Below are 6,963 nucleotides of genomic sequence, written 5' to 3'. Positions count from 1 at the left end.
CTTGAAAATGGACGTTTGTATGTGTGTGAAGTGAGCCGTGAGTTAGGGGGTTAGGAGGAAGAAGAAGATGGTGTGGTTGGTGATAATGGGTAATATGTTCTTCTTATGGTCTTTTATAAAGAAAAATCCAACATCAAATCTTTCTAAGAGATTTTATGTCATTTAGTTAGGAAACATAGTTACATAAAGTAATGGTAGTCATGTGGGGCCCATGGGGCCGGTTATGGTGAGGGGGGGGGGGTAAATTGTAAAATTTTGGTAGTTACGGGCTTATAGTGCAAACTAGGGGGTTTAAGTTAGTTTAGGTGTGTTTAGGTGTTTTTATGATTTTTAAGGTATTCTAGCATCAATACTAGTTTAATATCATAAAAACATTACTTCTAGTCAAATTTTGATGTCCCGGTTATTGTCTGGTTGTTCGGTTCGTTACGGTTCGTTAAAGTGCTGAATTGCGCAGTTTCACTAAGTATGAAGCACTTTTGTGGTAGTTTTAATTCCCGACACTTTGTAAGTTATTTTGGAAAATAAAACATAAATTCTACATGATATTAATGTGTTTAAAAGCTGATTATAGCTGAATTGTGCTGATTTATGCTGAATTCTGCATTTAAAGTGCGTTTCAGGTGTCTTTTAGTGCATAGTTTAGCTTCCGGAAAGTTTATATGTTAACCCTTGTATCCACACTTGGGTTTTAATGTATTTTAGATGTTGGACCTACTCCTAGGCCCTAATTCTAATATCTGACTGCTTTCTGCAGAATCGCTGACACAGCGTGTCGTACCGATTAGTTTACTAGTATTTCTGACGCAACGCTAAAGTAATGCATAAAGCAATATTTGAAGTATAAAACGTGCATGAATTCATATGTATAGCAAGTACTCAGACAATGTTGATGCTTAAGGACATAATTGCAGATATTAAATAATATTTAAAATAGTACGAAATTACCGGTTTTGTGCCGTTGTCACAGTTTTAGTGTGAGAAATGTACGAAGTGAAGGAAAATAAATACGCAGTACTAGTGGCATTTCATAATTACTACTAATTAGGGGTGCAAACGAGCCGAGCTTAAACGAGCTCAAGCTCGAGCTCGAGCCTAAAAACTAGCTCATTTAGTAAACGAGCTCGAAATTGAGCTTCGCTTATCGAGCTCTAGCCGGCTTGCGAGCCTAAACGAGCTTTCTTTTTAAATGTTTTTTTTACTAATGTATTAAACATATATTTATATAATAATACTTGCCATTTATTAAAATATAAAAAATAACTAAATTATATATATAACTGGAAGGAGTACCCGCCACATTGCGGTCGGGGCTCAACTTCATATCAGATTGAAAAACCTAGTTTTAGAAAGTAAAATATATCAACTACTTGATAGAAACTCTGGTTGATAAAAAAAAACCTAATAGATTGCCCAGATCAATACCCAACATAACTCAACCCACTTGTTCTACAAAAGGACATTTTTTAATCCAAAATCGTTTTCATATGACCAATCAAATAGTGAAGGTTGTAATTAAAAAAAGGAAAAATTACAAGTTTTGTCCTTTATCTTAATACCACTTATCAGGCGGTGTCCTTTTTAACGAATTTTAACAAGTTTTGCCCTTTACAAGGAATTTTGTTGCACGTTTTGTCCATTAGGCTTAACCCAGTTAGATTTTGTTGTTAAATCTTGTCACCCAAGGGTATTTTACTCTTTTTACAAATTTATTTCAAAACTTGTAAATAATATTAAATAAATGGATAAAAAGACTAAAATACCCTTGGGTGACAAGATTTAACAAGAAAATCTAACTGGGTTATGTCTAAAGGACAAAACGTGCAACAAAATTCCTTGTAAAGGGCAAAATTTGTCAAAATTTTTTAGAAAGGACACCGCCTGATAAGTGGTATTAAGATAAAGAACAAAACTTGTAATTTTTCCTTAAAAAAATAGCTTAAAATTTTTGACTTGTTCTTTTTGTTCAGGAGTAACTTTCCCAAAGCTCACAATTGCTAAAAAGATGTATGCATTTAGTTTCCTTAAAATGAATATAAATGTTTTAAGAAATTAAATATTATGAGTAGCTTACTTTTTTTTTACATTTTCGTGATTTTCCCTTTAAACAACAGGAAGCGGTCTTCGACTTTGGCTGCCGTAACGTTTCATGCAAAAATACCTCTTTAAAAATGCCATCCTCGGTTTTATCCCAAAAGGGTCTACGCCCGCAGAGCAGAATGTATGTGATTACGCCTATACTCCATACATCAGAAGCGGGTCCAGATTTACGCTTTAATACTTTAGGCGCTACATAATATCCACTGCCAACGATATTGGTAAACTTCTTTCCTTGTCTTATGAAGTCTGACAATCCAAAATCTACAGCCTTCAAAGGTGAGTCTTCTTTTGTTGACTTGAAAAGAAAATTCTACAAAAACAATGAGATAAAGATAAGGTTAGCTGTTAGCATCACTGAATAAACATATGTTAATGAAATAAATCATGTGTGGCCGTAGTTGACCGTTGACCTACACGAGTGTTTATTTGCTGATACCTCTGGTTTCATGTCGCGATGTACCAGACCGTGTAAGTGGCACTGCGCTGCAACTTTAAGCATTTGTCATACTACTATTGCGGCATCTTTCTCGGTGTAACGACTGTCTTTCCTGGATAAACGAAATCGTATCACAAAATCAAAATTTATAGATGCGCGTTCTTTAACTTTTATGAAGTCAAAGATGATGAGTTCTTACTTCGACAAAATCCAATCCGTAATTCACTGCCTTCACATAACCTGAAAGTAAAAAGTTATATAATCAAAATTTGTCGAAAAGCATAAAATCCTCATTTTGACAATATTCAGAAGGAATTTAAAAGAATTCACTTAGAATGCAGTGGATTTGCAGAACATACTCCACATATACGTAGGAATCATCTTCGAATGCGTTGTAAAACTGAACTACATTCTCGTTACCACATAACGCTCGTAATATTTTGACTTCTCGCTTGACATCCTCAACAGCAACCGGAAGGATCATCTATCATCGAATGCAAATAACAATTTAACACCACTATGTTCATAATTAACTACATGGATTCATACATTATTCAAAAATTAAAGTTAGATCACTTTTACATCTATTGCTTCATTTTTTTATGTGACAAACTCATCGCAAAACAAATATAAGTAAGATGCGAATACACAATCGGGTGATTTTGAAAACAATCTTTCTAAAATTCAGAATTAAGGGTCTACAAAATCATTAAAAATCCACAAGAAATTATTCACATGATTCTTGATCCGCATTACATATTTTGATTGTTTCAACAAATCCTGTATATGATCAGCATCTTACATTTTCATTTTAAATACAAAAAGACATAAACTTTATAACTCCAATCAAACAACAGACAGACCTTACCTTATTTTTATCAATTTTCTTAACAGCAATACGATCTCCACTAACTTTATCAATAGCAACATATGTATACCCAAACTGACCATGACCCAACAATTTCCCAATAGAATACCTCTAATCAAAATCTTTAAGGTACCCAAAATCTGTTCTTGTCCTTTACGTCGTCTCCTTCCTCCAGTCTCTGTCCATCTCTTGCTTTTTCCCCTATTTCATCTGAACTTCCTCTCTCTCTCTTGAGAAGCGATTGTGTTTTGAGAGAGTAAACCTAATCGTGTAACGAATACAAAAGAGTACAACAAAAGGAAAGAAACGTACAAGTTCAATATGCCAAGAAAACTGATTATCTTAGATGTTCTCCAGCTGCGGGAAATGTTTTTAAGAGGTGTATAACCAACAAAACATACTTAATTCAACTGCAAACTTTGAAAGAACTTATAAATTGCTTTTTTATGAAATAAATAATATAATACAAACTTTGGGAAACTTTGGAGCATCTTTTCTCGCTGAATTTTGCTTGCATTTTTGCCGAGTACACTTTTGTATACAATCCGTTTACGAAAGTTAATAGTACTTTCATAATAACAATTCAAATTACAGATATAACCAAAAAAAACTTATATATAAATCACAAATCAAATAATAACAACTATAATAGATAATAATCTCGATTACACATAAATTTAGACCGGTAAGGGAAAAAATAACTTACTGAGGTGACGGCCTGACCGCTTCCGGTGCTGACATCCCAAACGACGCTATTCCTTGGCGTCATGGAGGCAATGAAATCAAACAGTTGTTTGTTGTGGATAACTTAATTAAAATAAACTACATTTATAAATTCATCGAATTTAAAAACCCACTTACTTATAAACCCATTTTAATTTAGGGATGAGCGTCGTATCTGTATCGTACCGAACCGGTACCAAAAATTATCAAAGCTGGGTACCGGTATAAAAAATGTTCGGTACAATACCAGTATTTTAAGGTAAAAATCAGTATTTTACCAGTGTTGGTGTAAGTCTTGCTATATACATATATATATATATATATATATATATATATATATATATATATATATATATATATATATATATATATATATATATATATATATATATATATATATATATATATATAGGGGGCTGCTAGAATGAGAACCACCCCGAGTTGTAAGAACCGCGAGAACTACACCCCACGGAGCGCCGTTCGCCATGATTTTTTTTACAAGTAGATGTGTGTATTATAAACACAGCCGTAAAAAATCATGGCGAACGGCGCTCCGTGGGGTGTAGTTTTTTACACCACAAGTTTGGTGTTTTTTAATTTTTTTTCTTTTTTCTTTTTTTTTCACCAAACTTGTGGTGTAAAAAACTACACCCCACGGAGCGCCGTTCGCCATGATTTTTTACGGCTGTGTTTATAATATACACATCTACTTGTAAAAAAAATCATGGCGAACGGCGCTCCGCGGGGTGTAGTTCTCGCGGTTCTTACAACTCGAGGTGGTTCTCATTCTAGCGGCTCCCTATATATATATATATATATATATATATATATATATATATATATATATTCTAAATATAATGTTAGTACAGTTACGTAAACAAACAATCAGACTAGTTTGTTTCATTTTTTAATAACTATTACATTTATACAACTATTGTTTTTATTTTTTTATTTTTTTTGAAATTGAAAAAAGTTATTGGTTTGTTTTTATTCTTTCAATAGTTTATCGACTTAAATCACTCTTTTTATTTAATAGAATATAATTATGAATATTGATGTCATATTTTTATGACGTACCTTTTTCCCATCATGCATAGTGTAGTAGTTCATCATGTCAATTTAGTATGTCTATGCTACCATTTTAGGTCTTCATCTTTATATATCAACCAGTTTTGATCAAAGTGTGTTCTTTAAATACAGAACCTGAAAGGAGTTGTAGTTACTGAGCTGCAAACCACCAAAATTTGACATCAGTTAGTATAAAAACGCATAGTCATTAAGGCATTAGATCGAACAACTTATGTGCAGATCTAAAAAGTGTACAAAACACCTTTAGTAGTTTAGTGTGCCATTGCAACGTTGGCATTGTGTCGAGACGATACATGACGGTGGCGACTGTTGAGGACAGTGGTGTTGGCAGCAACGTTGGTCGAATTGAGATTCATTTAGGGTATTTGGACAACTCGAAGACTTGAATACTCGGGTTGGTTTTATGATCCGACCTATGGTGGATACAATCAACACATCAATACATTTTTATCCTTATGCTTAATCCACCACAAAACTTTGTACATGTTAAGAGTCGACCCGTTTGTATATTTTAAATCCATTAAATTACCTTTTAAGACATGAATCATGTGAGTTATTGGTAATTCAACTGTTAGAACAATTCGCTAAACATAATCAACTGGGGTACACATCCAATTAGTTAACATCATCATCAGATTCATTCAAAGCTAACATAAATTCCACATCAAACCCTATACCTTTCTTATAACTCTAATTGAACAATTGTGTATCCATCTATGTCCAACAAATAAATCTCCCTAAACAACTGTTATTTAATTAACAACAAAAAAACACCATATAAACATCATAATCACACCCTTTATCCCAAAAAAAAAAACATCAACAAATACTTACTACTGTTCAGAAATAAATGGCCACTTGATTTAGAAACTACTAACAAGCATAATCATCATCAGCATCACTAATCTACAATTAAAAAAACTTGTACCTTCGAACTTGGTGTATTTAGGTGACTTCACTCCAATTGCTGTATCAAACTTGGTGTACTTAGGTACCTTCAAACTTGGATGTTTCTTGTTTGACGAAGAAGAAATGTACACTCTTAAGAAAATCAACAAAGATCTGCCTGAGTGGGATCTAAATCTCATTAACAACTCCTTACACCACGAAACCCTAGCCGCCGCCGGGTTTGGTGGTTGATTTGACCCTATCCACCACCGTCGGAAGTCACGGCAGAACGCTAGGTTCGTCGGAATACAGCCAGCCCAAGCGTGTGGATGATGATGATGATGCCAGCGTCAAGCCACCCCTAACAACGGTGGTCGGCCTCTTTGTCCTTTACGTCGTCTCCTTCCTCCAGTCTCTTTCCATCTCTTGCTTTCTCCCCTATTTCATCTGAACTTCCTCTCTCTTGAGAAGCGATTGCGTTTTGAGAGAGTAAATCTAATTGTGTAATGAATACAAAAGAGTACAACAAAAGCAAAGAAACGTACAAGTTCAATATGCCAAGAAAACTGATTATGCAGCCAGTACAACCACCTAATGCCTATATATGTTACAAATTAGAGTGTATATAAATAATAATTATAATTTGAGTTAATTGCTCGGATGGTCCCTGTGGTTTCAAGTTTTTCACATTTAGTCCCCACCTTTTGAAAATAGCAGGTATGCTCCCTATGGTTTGTCATTTTGTTACACGGATAGTCCCTGAGTAGATGTCAGTTAGTTTGGAAATAACATGTATGCTCCCTATGGTTTGTCATTTTGTTACTCGGATAGTCCCTAGAGTAAATGTTGGGGGACTATC

General features: G+C 34.1%; 1 pseudogene; it reads right to left on the bottom strand.

The window, feature by feature from the left end:
• Window positions 1–1,994: 1,994 nt before the first annotated feature.
• Window positions 1,995–5,215, bottom strand: LOC110933712 (annotated as a pseudogene).
• Between the last annotated feature and the right edge of the window lie 1,748 nt (window positions 5,216–6,963).

This window comes from Helianthus annuus, chromosome 4 (assembly GCF_002127325.2).
Source record: "Helianthus annuus cultivar XRQ/B chromosome 4, HanXRQr2.0-SUNRISE, whole genome shotgun sequence".
Taxonomy (NCBI): Eukaryota; Viridiplantae; Streptophyta; class Magnoliopsida; order Asterales; family Asteraceae; genus Helianthus; species Helianthus annuus.
Note: the sequence above shows the minus strand (reverse complement) of the source record. Positions and strands in the feature narration are given on the sequence as shown.